At 41.6% G+C, this 16221-nt stretch overlaps 5 long non-coding RNA genes across 8 annotated transcripts in view; 1 reads left to right on the top strand and 4 right to left on the bottom strand.

Annotated features, from left to right (window-relative positions):
* The window catches only part of LOC108162533, a 65368-nt gene that overhangs the window by 39686 nt on the left and 9461 nt on the right, over positions 1–16221 (top strand). The gene's annotated exons all lie outside the window — the stretch shown is intronic.
* Positions 6564–7301, bottom strand: LOC117188731. The gene is made up of 4 exons (XR_004472811.1): positions 7270–7301; positions 7060–7203; positions 6731–6975; positions 6564–6654 (listed from the first exon to the last, which is right to left on the bottom strand). It is a non-coding gene; the product is annotated as an uncharacterized LOC117188731 (long non-coding RNA).
* LOC117188729 lies at positions 9325–10081 on the bottom strand. The gene is made up of 4 exons (XR_004472809.1): positions 10045–10081; positions 9833–9976; positions 9492–9736; positions 9325–9415 (listed from the first exon to the last, which is right to left on the bottom strand). It is a non-coding gene; the product is annotated as an uncharacterized LOC117188729 (long non-coding RNA).
* On the bottom strand, positions 12193–12945 carry LOC117188730. Its single transcript, XR_004472810.1, has 4 exons — positions 12913–12945; positions 12701–12844; positions 12360–12604; positions 12193–12283 (listed from the first exon to the last, which is right to left on the bottom strand). It is a non-coding gene; the product is annotated as an uncharacterized LOC117188730 (long non-coding RNA).
* Positions 14983–15816, bottom strand: LOC117188732. Its single transcript, XR_004472812.1, has 4 exons — positions 15700–15816; positions 15491–15634; positions 15150–15394; positions 14983–15073 (listed from the first exon to the last, which is right to left on the bottom strand). It is a non-coding gene; the product is annotated as an uncharacterized LOC117188732 (long non-coding RNA).

Raw genomic sequence — 16221 nt, 5'->3', positions numbered from 1 at the left:
ATTGCATTTTCTTGGAAAATATTCGCCTCGTCTTGGCCGTGTCCGTGCCCGTGCCCGTGCCCGTGCCCTGGCCCATATGTGGCCAAAATGGGTATTATCTATAAAATGCCCGCAGGTACTTTTCCACTGTTTTGGCCATATTTCAATGCAGCTCGACTGCTGATAGCAAACTGCTGCCACGGCTGCCACTGCTGCCTCGCATTGTTGTAAATTTTGATAATTCACAAGTGCACACACAGCCACTGGTGGGAAAAACTTTGAAGTGGCATTAATACGCCGAATGCAGACACACACAGACATCCCAGGATAGCGAGAGGGGAGGTGGGAGGTTCTAGCAGAGTGGTGGCTGCCCTTTATCGCCCACTTCATCCTCATGGACGGCGCCGCTTCCGTTTGCCGCCATTGTTTTTGGGTTATGGTGCACAATGGTGCCGTTTAAATTAGTTAGCTTCTCTGTCCGTGTGTGTGTGTGTGCGGCTGACACAGTTCTCGCTGCCTGTCGCTTGCCATTGAATGGGCCCTTCGTTCCGGCACCCAGGCCCAGGCCCAGACCCAGACCCAGACCGAGGCCCATCCTCGGCGCTAAGTTTCAAGACATCGTGATTGTTGTGGTTACCATTCTCGGTTGTTAGTGTTGCTGTTAGATCCAAGTGCCCAAATTTGTTCTGCATGTGCAGGGTAGCAAGGGGTAGGCACGAATTGGTAGGGGAATGGAAGCTATAGGGCCCCCCTATAGGAACCCATTATTTGTACTTTTAATCGAATATTTATGTATAATCTCTTCCCTTCCAATGTAATTGGTTATCTATATATCTGTTAATCCCACAGATAACTAGCTCTCTTTGAGGGAACTACCCATTCGACTCCTCTCTCCTGCTGTCCCATCAATCGTGGCCCATGTCTTAGCCCTGTATTGGTGATACGCTGTGGCCCAAGTTCGGGGGCCCATCGAAACTTTTGGCCATTGTTTGGCCTCGCCCACCGCATGCTCTGCATTTAATAACATTTAATGTTTGACTACTACCTTAGCGGTTTCCCATTGTGTACGGCTCTGGCTCTCTGGAGGGGGAGGGTGGCCCCTGGGGGACTGCATTTACGTTTTTCTTATAAATATAAATGAAGCGGAGATTCGCCTCTGCCATTGTTGCATTTGCCGCATTGTTTGGCTTTGACTGGCGGACAGGGCCGTGAACAAAGGATATGCTCGTAAGTACTGCATGCATATTGATTGATTGACAAACTTAATAAAGGAGAAGGTAGCGTGAAGACCCTAATTGAATTGGTTTTTGTGTGCTGCGGGAGATTAGACTTTTGTTAGTGCATCTTCCGACCCAAAGACATCGGATATGATCTGAAATGAACCTGCCACAACACCACAAAATGGTCAGGCGCCCTCTCATCGCTCGGTTATGCCTTGTAATCCGCACTTAAACACTCCACTCGACTTTGCCCATTTAATTTGTAATCTCTCTATCATTCCCTGTGCCAGAGCCAGAGCCAGTCCCAGCCCCAGCTCCAGCTCCCACATTTCCCCAACCAACTCAGACACTACTCATTTACCTGTAAGCGTGTTGTCCAATTCACTAAACCAACGCATCTGCTAGACCGCCACCAGAGCCGTTGGCCGTTGGCCGTAACCGCTTGCCTCCGGGGCTTCGCTGGAATTGCACTTCTGCCAGGCCGGGGGCAGCCTCAGACGGAGCGGCTAGAGCAACATTTCTTGATTGCATTCTGAAAGAATAATGAAAATTAGCTGCCACAACTACGTACAAGCACATGGAGGATGGTAGCATTGAGTTTTCCCTCTCCCACTTTCGTTTTTATACCTGGTAGTCCTAGGGGCGTCGAGGGTATGTTGTAACAGCCAGACGGTTGTTGTAAATTATGTATTTGCACAGACAGGATCTACAGGAAAGGCGTTCCAGGCATGGTCTTGCTGTCAGCTCTCTCCTGGCATTGTGATGGGGTTCTTTAGATCGATCTATGGCTTATACTCCCTAAAGAGCAATGATTATCTTTTGTACCCATCAATCAATCTGTATCTTAATTGATCTCTCCACAGATTCTTCTCTCTGTCTCTGCCTTCGATAGCTCTCGTCTCTTGCATTCCGATTAGATCGCTTCGCTCTTCCCACTGACCCTCCATCGGGTATCCCTCAGTCGAAGTATCGCCTGTATTTTTGCTGCTGGCCTGCCAAGACTGGTATCCCTTTACTGGAGGGCTGCCCTGCCTGGTGGTGTATTGTTTTTTACGTATTCCGCGCAGCTTTCAAATTGCTTTTGCTGGCGCATTTTTTAGCAGCAAGCGCACAAAGCCAGGCTCCAGCCTCATGCCCCAGCCCCCATCTTCGTCTCAAAGAACCCATCGCCTCTTGGCTGGCAGGAGCTCCAGCAGATAGTAAAATTAAATAAAAATGTAACACAAAGTTTTCAACGAACCCCCAGTTCGCTCCCAAGCTCCTGCTCCTTCGGATTCGGATTCGGTTCTTATTTGAATTTGAATTATGCTGAATTAAGAATGTTTGTTTTGCTGCTTCTGTGTATCTGTATCTGTAGCTGTTACTTCTTTTATCTGTCGGACTGCGTCTTGGCTTCATTTCGATATGCAGAAGTTGATTAAAGTTTGCTATAGAGACAATGGCGCGGATGGGGCGGGGATGGGGGCTGCCAAATGCATAATTCATTGCAGTTTGCCTTGTAATTAGCGCACAACCTAAAAAATGCATTAAACTTTCAGCAGCTCTGCTCGGCAGGGCAGGGCTGGGCGGGCAATGCCCCAAGGCACAATGTCTGGGGCAGTTAAAGTTTAAAGAATACAAATTCCCTTCGCTGTTGGCCTTCATAAATCTTCATTAGTGTGCGGCAGCGATGGCGATGGCGATGGCGATGTGGCGGTGAGGTGGAAAGCGTTGAAAAGTGAAAATTCAGCGCTCTTAATGAGCATCGTTGAGTAATTAGCCAACATTGTGGTTGCAAGACCTTCATCGTATACGGGGGCTCCTGCAGCTGCATTCTTCCTCTGCTCTGCTCTGCCACTGCCTCTGGATCCTCCTGCAACCGCACAATTTCTTTAACTATGCTTAATCAATTATTTATTGAAGTCGCTTCGGTTTTTCCTTGGCAAGCCATTTCAAAAGCTGCTCAGAAAAACTGCAAAAGTTGTTTGGATTTGGTTTGGAAGACCTCTTCAATGGCTTTGACTGCTCAGCTCTGTTCGGCTCTGTTCAGGGCTGTCGAGCAATATTTACTGCATTGAGGTTTACGGATAAGTGCCCTACAAATGAGTTCATCAATTAACTCTCCACGGGGGGGCGGTGCTGGGGTTTATGTTCATTATTAATTGCATGCTTATCGCATTGCCTTTAAGGGAAATTAAACCTAGAGGAAAAGAGTATAATAAAGGCAAGCAAATGAAGTTTTTCCCATGAAAGGAATCAAATCTAGAGCTAAAAAGTTGTTACATCCTTCAATTGTTTCTCAAAGTCTTGATGGAACGCTGTGTCTCCAAACCGTTTGCATGTCTAAGCCCTTAAATCTGGTCTAGTGTTGGTAGCCCACATTCTATTGGTTTTCAATGGCTTTCCCTTTTTATGGCGAGGACACCTGGGAGCTGCTGCTAAGAAAACACAACAACGCACTTTAGTGGCCCACAAAACGTTTAATTGGCCGCTCAACTGTAAATTCAGTCGACTGCATCAAAGATTTACAGCTCGTTGGAGTGTGGGGGCAGCATGGCCAGAGAGCAGGACTCATTCAGAGGGCAGGATGAGGAATTTTCCAATTGCTTGGACCACCGACGCGTCGGCCGGGCAGATGTTTTCGGTGCCTGCAGTCGGGGCTTGCATTTGGCATTTATTGCCGCTCCGAATGGTGTACCCAGCACTCCAGCACCCACTCCTCGGTTCCCAGCTCCTGCTCCAGCTCCTGCTCCTGCTGCGACTCCCGTGTTTGCCTTGGCCATGAGCAGCTGCACTTGGCTTTTGTGCTGTTTGTAGTCTGTAGTTTGTCCGGGCTAAGCTCTAAGCCGGGAAAGTTCAAATTCAAATTGTGTTGAGCGTAAGCCCGTGAGCAACGGCCCTTCTGTCGGGCCAATAAATTTGCAGCCAGTTGCCTGCCACTGACTTAGACACGGACTCCCAGGGCCAGGACTCCGGCCAGCAAAGAGTTCAATTAAATAAAGCGATGCTTAAAAACTTTGATTCAATGTATGCACTGGAGCTGGGAGCTGGGAGCTGGAGCTGCTGACTGGAATCAGGCGATGAGCATAATGAATGGTTATGCCCTCGAAAAGGGTATGGGGACTGTGGTAAAGGGTTTGCCCAGCCCCAGACCCTCTCTGGTAGGATCCCAAAAGCGTATCAATGGCTTCGGCCAGCCGCCAGATGGATTTGCATGTACGCAGACGTGGGCTCACGTGTGCACACTCCTTATTCCGACCGGACAATCGTTCAACTGTAAATTTGTATTCAATTAAAAATCATTTCTTTGTCAATTATTCATTCATTGTGCAACGAATCCTGGCCAATGGGGCGCCGTGCTGGTTCTCGGCCAGTCAGCCATTCATTAAATTTATGAAAAATAAAAATCAATTTTTATTTTATTTATATAATACAACAACAGCCACAGCAGCAGCCAACACTCAGCCACACACACACAGGGAGCTTGCCCTGGCATTTATTTAAACTATTTTTATGGTAGGTATGGCATTTTTTCCACAGAGTCTTTCTTTCTCTGTGCATTTGGTTTCGTTCTTGGTTGAAAGTTGCATAAATCAAAATTGTTAATCAATACACTCGCACACATGCGTCTGTAAATAAACAAAATAAAAACCAGCATAGACTTTGGTTAGAGCTGCTCATAAATACCCATATTCATTTGGCAAAACACTTTTTGCGTGGGTTTAAAATTCATGCGACAACAAATTGATGGAAAATATTCTTTGACAAATTCCACGTTGCGGTGGCATTTCCCACAGTCTGAATGAATGGCCATAGATTTTCATAAATACAACATCAAAAGAAATGTGCAAAGAAATGGCTTATTTTTGTATGAAAATTTATAGATTTATTTGTACTTTTTATACCCGATACTCAAAATGAGTATTGGGGTATATTAGATTTGTGGTAAAAGTGGATGTGTGTAACGTCCAAAAGGAATCGTTTCCGACCCCATAAAGTATATATATTCTTGATCAGCATCAATAGCCGAGTCGATTGAGCCATGTCTGTCTGTCCGTCTGTCCGTCCCCTTCAGCGCCTAGTGCTCAAAGACTATAAGAGCGAGAGCAACGATGTTTTGGATCCAGACTTCTGTGATATGTCACTGCTACAAGAATATTTCAAAACTTTGCCCCGCCCACTTCCGCCCCCACAAAGGGCGAAAATCTGTGGCATCCACAATTTCGACGATACGAGAAATTTACGCAGAATCGTAGAAGATGACTATATCTTCTAGAGTGCAAAATCTGATTCAGATCGTATAATTATTAAAGCCAGCATCAAGAAAACAATTTCATTTTTTCTCGCCCTGTCTCTCTCTAACACACACGTAGCATAGGCGGCTTTGCTTAGAGTAAAACATTAGCGCCTAGATCTCAGAGACTACAAAAGCTAGAGCAACCAAATTTGGTATCCACACTCCTAATATATCGGACCGAGACGAGTTTGTTTCAAAATTTCGCCACACCCCCTTCCGCCCCCGCAAAGGATGAAAATCTGGGGATATTCACAAATCTCAGAGACTATTAAGGCTAGAGTAACCAAATTTGGTATCCGCACTCCTGTTAGATCTCACTATAAAACGTATATCTCAAAATTTCGCCCCACCCCCTTCCGCCCCCACAAAGGACGAAAATCTGTTGCATCCACAATATTGAGGATACGAGAAAACTAAAAACGCAGAATCATAGATAATGATCATAAATATCAGATTGCTGAATCTGGATCAGATGAGATCATTTTTATAGCCAAAAGGAACAAATCAATTTCCACTGGCTACGCAGCCCCCGACGTCACGCTCAGACTGATTTTCTGGCTCTCTCGCACGCACTCCTTGTCGTGTCGTTTAATATTAGCGGCGTCTGCCGGAGGAGAGCCATACTGACTTAGTATCGGGTATAACTGTAGAGTTGCGGTGTCCGCAGCAACTCACAACGTTCCCCCTCGTCCATTTTGTTTATTTTCGTGTTTAATTTTTCATGTTTTTTTCTACTCATTTAAGAAACACTACACCGTGAATAGCTTTATAATAAATGAAAATGAATTTATATTTACATAATATAATTTAATCAAAAAAGACAAAAAGTGTTTCTAAAATGCAAGACTCGACATTATAAACCGATTTGTTTTTAAACCTAACGCGGCTTGGAATGAATCGTTTCGCCACGTAGACATTGACCACTTCTAGCTTAACTAATAGAGAAGACTTTCGCCTGGAATATGCGGCAGTAATCCAGTAACAGTATTCTATATGACTGCCTAGTTCCGGCGGCACAGCACGTAGGAGCATCGGAAAACAGATGAACTCTTTTCCACACCACCAGCATTTGGTAAAGTTCTAGGCGCGTTTTTTTTAACGTGGTATCCCCAGTAGGCCTACTCCACAGTTCTACAAAATCTCAATTGTGTCCATATGTGTGAATAGAATGCGGCGGATCTGTCATAAAAATTAAAAACAGATAATTGTGTACATTTCGGGGTTTTCTGAGTTAAGCCGTAAACTGATTAATTACCGTGTCCCTCTATCCCTCAGATGCCTTGTGTCGTATGATTCGTGTATCCTGTGTCATCCATAGCTGAACAACTTTCGTGTTGCTTTTCGGTTGGGTTTTCCATCGATCCATCCCTCGATAAATGTTCTACGTATGTATATGTATTCGCCATCGTATAATGTGTAAGGATTCTCCGAAGTGTATTGGTGTTGCCTGGGTGATTGAGCGAAAGTCTGAATTGTGTCCTGATGTGCATCGCTTTTATCCTAAAAATGAAGAGCAGAAAATTAGGTGTACAGTTCAGAATGAAAATTATTTTTTTTGCGGAGACACTGAAACTGAGCAGTTACCAATCGCAGCCTGCCTTGAGACTCGAGCCGTCCCGCCACAGAAGTACTTCTCCTCTGTGGTACCGTACATATGTACGAGTATATGTGTTCAATACGTATGACCCATCCATTGTCTACTGGAACTGGTCGTTTGCAACGTGCTGTCTAAAAAAAGGTAAATTTATCAAAAAAAAAAAAAAAAATATTTACAACCACACAAACTAAGCTTACATTTGTATGGGTTTTTTTTTCCTTTTTTTTGTTTTTTTCATTTTTTTTTTTTTTTTTTTTTTTTTTTTTACACTTTATACTTAAATCTAAAAACACTTTTTGCTTAAAATTAGTTGAAAACAGAAAATTTAGATTTTTATGTGTTGCCTGGATGGTGCCTATTTATATACTGATATTTTCCAGTAGTCTACATCGCATCAGAAATTGAGAACTGGGGTTTCATCGGGCATGGACTACTGGGTTTACTTTTTTGTCGAAAATATGTGGCTTTAGTTTTGTGAGAAAAGTATGCCGAGTGCTTCATGCTACATAAGCTCTTCCAGTGTTTTTCGAGGAAGACAATCCGCGGGGTCCTCCAATGGATTGAGAAATACGGATTTTGGTCCTGATATATATATTCGCCTTGCACTGTTAATAAAAAGTTCTCTAAGAAAAACTCGCATGTTTTTGGTTCGCTTGGTTTTTCATCTTTTTTTGTTGTAATTTTGTTCACGTTTTATTAATAAAAAAATGTTCAAATGTATGCGGTTGTTTTTATACCCGATACTCAAAATGAGTATTGGGGTATATTAGTTTTGTGGTAAAAGTGGATGTGTGTAACGTCCAGAAGGAATCGTTTCCGACCCCATAAAGTATATATATTCTGGATCAGCATCAATAGCCGAGTCGATTGAGCCCTGTCTGTCTGTCCGTCTGTCCGTCCGTCCGTCTGTCTGTCCGTCCGTCTGTCCGTCCCCTTCAGCGCCTAGTGCTCAAAGACTATAAGATCTAGAGCAACGATGTTATGGATCCAGACTTCTGTGATATGTCACTGCTACAAGTATATTTCAAAACTTCGCCCCGCCCACTTCCGCCCCCACAAAGGACGAAAATCTGTGGCATCTACATTTTTAAAGATACAATAAAAGCAAAAACGCAGCATCGTAGAGGATAACTATATGTTCTAGATCGTAAAATCTCAATCAGATCGTATAATTATTATAGCCAGAATCAAGAAAACAATTTCATTCTTTCTCGCTCTGTCTCTCTCTAACACACAGGTTTCATGGTCGGTTTTGCCAATTGCAAAATATGAGTTCAAGGATCTCAGAACCTATAAGAGCCAGAGCAACCAAATTTGGTATCCACACTCCTGTGATATCGGACCTTGACCGTTTTGTGTCCAAATTTCGCCACACCCCCTTCCGCCCCCGCAAAGGACGAAAATCTGGGGCATCCACAAATCTCAGAGACTATTAAGGCTAGAGTAACCAAATTTGGTATCCGCACTCCTGTTAGATCTCACTATAAAACGTATATCTCAAAATTTCGCCCCACCCCCTTCCGCACCCACAAAGAACGAAAATCTGTTGCATCCACAATATTGCACATTCGAGAAAACTAAAAACGCAGAATCATAGATAATGACCATATCTATCAGATTGCTGAATCTGGATCAGATCAGATCATTTTTATAGCCAAAAGGAACAAATCAATTTCCACTGGCTACGCAGCCCCCGACGTCACGCTCAGACTGATTTTCTGTCTCTCTCGCACGCACTCCTTGTCGTGTCGTTTAATATTAGCGGCGTCTGCCGGAGGAGAGCCATACTGATTTAGTATCGGGTATAACTGTAGAGTTGCGGTGTCCGCAGCAACTCACAACGTTCCCCCTCGTCCATTTTGTTTATTTTCGTGTTTAATTTTTCATGTTTTTTTCTACTCATTTAAGAAACACTACACCGTGAATAGCTTTATAATAAATGAAAATGAATTTATATTTACATAATATAATTTAATCAAAAAAGACAAAAAGTGTTTCTAAAATGCAAGACTCGACATTATAAACCGATTTGTTTTTAAACCTAACGCGGCTTGGAATGAATCGTTTCGCCACGTAGACATTGACCACTTCTAGCTTAACTAATAGAGAAGACTTTCGCCTGGAATATGCGGCAGTAATCCAGTAACAGTATTCTATATGACTGCCTAGTTCCGGCGGCACAGCACGTAGGAGCATCGGAAAACAGATGAACTCTTTTCCACACCACCAGCATTTGGTAAAGTTCTAGGCGCGTTTTTTTTAACGTGGTATCCCCAGTAGGCCTACTCCACAGTTCTACAAAATCTCAATTGTGTCCATATGTGTGAATAGAATGCGGCGGATCTGTCATAAAAATTAAAAACAGATAATTGTGTACATTTCGGGGTTTTCTGAGTTAAGCCGTAAACTGATTAATTACCGTGTCCCTCTATCCCTCAGATGCCTTGTGTCGTATGATTCGTGTATCCTGTGTCATCCATAGCTGAACAACTTTCGTGTTGCTTTTCGGTTGGGTTTTCCATCGATCCATCCCTCGATAAATGTTCTACGTATGTATATGTATTCGCCATCGTATAATGTGTAAGGATTCTCCGAAGTGTATTGGTGTTGCCTGGGTGATTGAGCGAAAGTCTGAATTGTGTCCTGATGTGCATCGCTTTTATCCTAAAAATGAAGAGCAGAAAATTAGGTGTACATTTCAGAATGAAAATTATTTTTTTTGCGGATTTCTGAGGTAAGACACTGAAACTGAACAATTACCAATCGCTGCCTGCCTTGAGACTCGAGCCGTCCCGCCACAGAAGTACTTCTCTTCTGTGGTACCGTACATATGTACGAGTATATGTGTTCAATACGTATGACCCATCCATTGTCTACTGGAACTGGTCGTTTGCATCGTGCTGTCTAAAAAAAGGTCAATTTATCAAAAAAAAAAAAATATATATATTTACAACCACAAAAATTAAGCTTACATTTGTATGGGTTTTTTTTTCCTTTTTTTTTTTGTTTTTTTAATTTTTTTTTTTTTTTTTTTTTTTTTTACACTTTATACTTAAGTCTAAAAACACTTTTTGCTTAAAATTAGTTGAAAACAGAAAATTTAGATTTTTATGTATTGCCTGGATGGTGCCTATTTATATACTGATATTTTCCAGTAGTCTACATCGCATCAGAAATTGAGAACTGGGGTTTCATCGGGCATGGACTACTGGGTTTACTTTTTTGTCGAAAATATGTGGCTTTAGTTTTGTGAGAAAAGTATGCCGAGTGCTTCATGCTACATAAGCTCTTCCAGTGTTTTTCGAGGAAGACAATCCGCGGGGTCCTCCAATGGATTGAGAAATACGGATTTTGGTCCTGATATATATATTCGCCTTGCACTGTTAATAAAAAGTTCTCTAAGAAAAACTCGCATGTTTTTGGTTCGCTTGGTTTTTCATCTTTTTTTGTTGTAATTTTTTTCACGTTTTATTAATAAAAAAATGTTCAAATGTATGCGGTTGTTTTTATACCCGATACTCAAAATGAGTATTGGGGTATATTAGATTTGAGGTAAAAGTGGATGTGTGTAACGTCCAGAAGGAATCGTTTCCGACCCCATAAAGTATATATATTCTGGATCAGCATCAATAACCGAGTCGATTGAGCCATGTCTGTCTGTCCGTCTGTCCGTCCGTCCGTCTGTCCGTCCGTCCGTCTGTCCGTCCCCTTCAGCGCCTAGTGCTCAAAGACTATAAGAGCTAGAGCAACGATGTTTTGGATCCAGACTTCTGTGATATGTCACTGCTACAAAAATATTTCAAAACTTCGCCCCGCCCACTTCCGCCCCCACAAAGGACGAAAATCTGTGGCATCTACATTTTTAAAGATACGATAAAAGCAAAAACGCAGAATCGTAGAGGACGACTATATGTTCTAGATCGTAAAATCTCAATCAGATCGTATAATTATTAAAGCCAGAATCAAGAAAACAATTTCATTCTTTCTCGCTCTGTCTCTCTCTAACACACAGGTTTCATGATCGGTTTTGCCAATTGCAAAATATGAGTTCAAGGATCTCAGAACCTATAAGAGCCAGAGCAACCAAATTTGGTATCCACACTCCTGTGATATCGGACCTTGACCGTTTCGTGTCCAAATTTCGCCACACCCCCTTCCGCCCCCCCAAAGGACGAAAATCTGGGGCATCCACAAATCTCAGAGACTATTAAGGCTAGAGTAACCAAATTTGGTATCCGCACTTCTGTTAGATCTCACTATAAAACGTATATCTCAGAATTTCGCCCCCCCCCTTCCGCCCCCACAAAGGACGAAAATCTGTTGCATCCACAATATTGCACATTCGAGAAAAATAAAAACGCAGAATCATAGATAATGACCATATCTATCAGATTGCTGAATCTGGATCAGATCAGATCAGATCATTTTTATAGCCAATAGGAACAAATCAATTTGCAGTGGCTACGCAGCGCCCGACGTCACGCTCAGACTGATTTTCTGTCTCTCTCGCACGCACTCCTTGTCGTGTCGTTTAATATTAGCGGCGTCTGCCGGAGGAGAGCCATACTGACTTAGTATCGGGTATAACTGTAGAGTTGCGGTGTCCGCAGCAACTCACAACGTTCCACCTCGTTAGAGTAAGTATCGGTAGAGGGAGATCCGGCAATACCATAATTCCACCGCCATATGTACAAACCTCTCGCTGTCGTCTAGGATATTATCCATTTTGTTTATTTTCGTGTTTAATTTTTCATGTTTTTTTCTACTCATTTAAGAAACACTACACCGTGAATAGCTTTATAATAAATGAAAATGAATTTATATTTACATAATATAATTTAATCAAAAAAGACAAAAAGTGTTTCTAAAATGCAAGACTCGACATTATAAACCGATTTGTTTTTAAACCTAACGCGGCTTGGAATGAATCGTTTCACCACGTAGACATTGACCACTTCTAGCTTAACTAATAGAGAAGACTTTCGCCTGGAATATGCGGCAGTAATCCAGTAACAGTATTCTATATGACTGCCTAGCTTCCGGCGGCACAGCACGTAGGAGCATCGGAAAACAGATGAACTCTTTTCCACACCACCAGCATTTGGTAAAGTTCTAGGCGCGTTTTTTTTAATGTGGTATCCCCAGTAGGCCTACTCCACAGTTCTACAAAATCTCAATTGTGTCCATATGTGTGAATAGAATGCGGCGGATCTGTCATAAAAATTAAAAACAGATAATTGTGTACATTTCGGGGTTTTCTGAGTTAAGCCGTAAACTGATTAATTACCGTGTCCCTCTATCCCTCAGATGCCTTGTGTCGTATGATTCGTGTATCCTGTGTCATCCATAGCTGAACAACTTTCGTGTTGCTTTTCGGTTGGGTTTTCCATCGATCCATCCCTCGATAAATGTTCTACGTATGTATATGTATTCGCCATCGTATAATGTGTAAGGATTCTCCGAAGTGTATTGGTGTTGCCTGGGTGATTGAGCGAAAGTCTGAATTGTGTCCTGATGTGCATCGCTTTTATCCTAAAAATGAAGAGCAGAAAATTAGGTGTACATTTCAGAATGAAAATTATTTTTTTTGCGGATTTCTGAGGTAAGACACTGAAACTGAACAATTACCAATCGCTGCCTGCCTTGAGACTCGAGCCGTCCCGCCACAGAAGTACTTCTCTTCTGTGGTACCGTACATATGTACGAGTATATGTGTTCAATACGTATGACCCATCCATTGTCTACTGGAACTGGTCGTTTGCATCGTGCTGTCTAAAAAAAGGTCAATTTATCAAAAAAAAAAAAAAATATATATTTACAACCACAAAAATTAAGCTTACATTTGTATGGGTTTTTTTTTCCTTTTTTTTTTGTTTTTTTAATTTTTTTTTTTTTTTTTTTTTTTTTTACACTTTATACTTAAGTCTAAAAACACTTTTTGCTTAAAATTAGTTGAAAACAGAAAATTTAGATTTTTATGTGTTGCCTGGATGGTGCCTATTTATATACTGATATTTTCCAGTAGTCTACATCGCATCAGAAATTGAGAACTGGGGTTTCATCGGGCATGGACTACTGGGTTTACTTTTTTGTCGAAAATATGTGGCTTTAGTTTTGTGAGAAAAGTATGCCGAGTGCTTCATGCTACATAAGCTCTTCCAGTGTTTTTCGAGGCAGACAATCCGCGGGGTCCTCCAATGGATTGAGAAATACGGATTTTGGTCCTGATATATATATTCGCCTTGCACTGTTAATAAAAAGTTCTCTAAGAAAAACTCGCATGTTTTTGGTTCGCTTGGTTTTTCATCTTTTTTTGTTGTAATTTTTTTCACGTTTTATTAATAAAAAAATGTTCAAATGTATGCGGTTGTTTTTATACCCGATACTCAAAATGAGTATTGGGGTATATTAGATTTGAGGTAAAAGTGGATGTGTGTAACGTCCAGAAGGAATCGTTTCCGACCCCATAAAGTATATATATTCTGGATCAGCATCAATAACCGAGTCGATTGAGCCATGTCTGTCTGTCCGTCTGTCCGTCCGTCCGTCTGTCCGTCCGTCCGTCTGTCCGTCCCCTTCAGCGCCTAGTGCTCAAAGACTATAAGAGCGAGAGCAACGATGTTTTGGATCCAGACTTCTGTGATATGTCACTGCTACAAGAATATTTCAAAACTTTGCCCCGCCCACTTCCGCCCCCACAAAGGGCGAAAATCTGTGGCATCCACAATTTCGACGATACGAGAAAACTAAAAACGCAGAATCGTAGAAGATGACTATATCTTCTAGAGTGCAAAATCTGATTCAGATCGTATAATTATTAAAGCCAGCATCAAGAAAACAATTTCATTTTTTCTCGCCCTGTCTCTCTCTAACACACACGTAGCATAGGCGGCTTTGCTTAGAGTAAAACATTAGCGCCTAGACCTCAGAGACTACAAAAGCTAGAGCAACCAAATTTGGTATCCACACTCCTAATATATCGGACCGAGACGAGTTTGTTTCAAAATTTCGCCACACCCCCTTCCGCCCCCGCAAAGGATGAAAATCTGGGGATATTCACAAATCTCAGAGACTATTAAGGCTAGAGTAACCAAATTTGGTATCCGCACTCCTGTTAGATCTCACTATAAAACGTATATCTCAAAATTTCGCCCCACCCCCTTCCGCCCCACCCCCTTCCGCCCCCACAAAGGACGAAAATCTGTTGCATCCACAATATTGAGGATACGAGAAAACTAAAAACGCAGAATCATAGATAATGATCATATATATCAGATTGCTGAATCTGGATCAGATCAGATCATTTTTATAGCCAAAAGGAACAAATCAATTTCCACTGGCTACGCAGCCCCCGACGTCACGCTCAGACTGATTTTCTGTCTCTCTCGCACGCACTCCTTGTCGTGTCGTTTAATATTAGCGGCGTCTGCCGGAGGAGAGCCATACTGACTTAGTATCGGGTATAACTGTAGAGTTGCGGTGTCCGCAGCAACTCACAACGTTCCCCCTCGTCCATTTTGTTTATTTTCGTGTTTAATTTTTCATGTTTTTTTCTACTCATTTAAGAAACACTACACCGTGAATAGCTTTATAATAAATGAAAATGAATTTATATTTACATAATATAATTTAATCAAAAAAGACAAAAAGTGTTTCTAAAATGCAAGACTCGACATTATAAACCGATTTGTTTTTAAACCTAACGCGGCTTGGAATGAATCGTTTCGCCACGTAGACATTGACCACTTCTAGCTTAACTAATAGAGAAGACTTTCGCCTGGAATATGCGGCAGTAATCCAGTAACAGTATTCTATATGACTGCCTAGTTCCGGCGGCACAGCACGTAGGAGCATCGGAAAACAGATGAACTCTTTTCCACACCACCAGCATTTGGTAAAGTTCTAGGCGCGTTTTTTTTAACGTGGTATCCCCAGTAGGCCTACTCCACAGTTCTACAAAATCTCAATTGTGTCCATATGTGTGAATAGAATGCGGCGGATCTGTCATAAAAATTAAAAACAGATAATTGTGTACATTTCGGGGTTTTCTGAGTTAAGCCGTAAACTGATTAATTACCGTGTCCCTCTATCCCTCAGATGCCTTGTGTCGTATGATTCGTGTATCCTGTGTCATCCATAGCTGAACAACTTTCGTGTTGCTTTTCGGTTGGGTTTTCCATCGATCCATCCCTCGATAAATGTTCTACGTATGTATATGTATTCGCCATCGTATAATGTGTAAGGATTCTCCGAAGTGTATTGGTGTTGCCTGGGTGATTGAGCAAAAGTCTGAATTGTGTCCTGATGTGCATCGCTTTTATCCTAAAAATGAAGAGCAGAAAATTAGGTGTACATTTCAGAATGAAAATTATTTTTTTTGCGGATTTCTGAGGTAAGCCACTGAAACTGAACAATTACCAATCGCTGCCTGCCTTGAGACTCGAGCCGCCCCGCCACAGAAGTACTTCTCTTCTGTGGTACCGTACATATGTACGAGTATATGTGTTCAATACGTATGACCCATCCATTGTCTACTGGAACTGGTCGTTTGCATCGTGCTGTCTAAAAAAAGGTCAATTTATCAAAAAAAAAAAAAAAATATTTACAACCACACAAATTAAGCTTACATTTGTATAAGTTTTTTTTTTTTTTTTTTTTTACACTTTATACTTAAATCTAAAAACACTTTTTGCTTAAAATTAGTTGAAAACAGAAAATTTAGATTTTTATGTATTGCCTGGATGGTGCCTATTTATATACTGATATTTTCCAGTAGTCTACAACGCATCAGAAATTGAGAACTGGGGTTTCATCGGGCATGGACTACTGGGTTTACTTTTTTGTCGAAAATATGTGGCTTTAGTTTTGTGAGAAAAGTATGCCGAGTGCTTCATGCTACATAAGCTCTTCCAGTGTTTTTCGAGGCAGACAATCCGCGGGGTCCTCCAATGGATTGAGAAATACGGATTTTGGTCCTGATATATATATTCGCCTTGCACTGTTAATAAAAAGTTCTCTAAGAAAAACTCGCATGTTTTTGGTTCGCTTGGTTTTTCATCTTTTTTTGTTGTAATTTTTTTCACGTTTTATTAATAAAAAAATGTTCAAATGTATGCGGTTGTTTTTATACCCGATACTCAAAATGAGTA

This window comes from Drosophila miranda, chromosome 4 (genome assembly GCF_003369915.1).
Source record: "Drosophila miranda strain MSH22 chromosome 4, D.miranda_PacBio2.1, whole genome shotgun sequence".
In the NCBI taxonomy this organism is placed as follows: domain Eukaryota; kingdom Metazoa; phylum Arthropoda; class Insecta; order Diptera; family Drosophilidae; genus Drosophila; species Drosophila miranda.
This window is presented reverse-complemented; position numbering and strand designations above follow the sequence as displayed.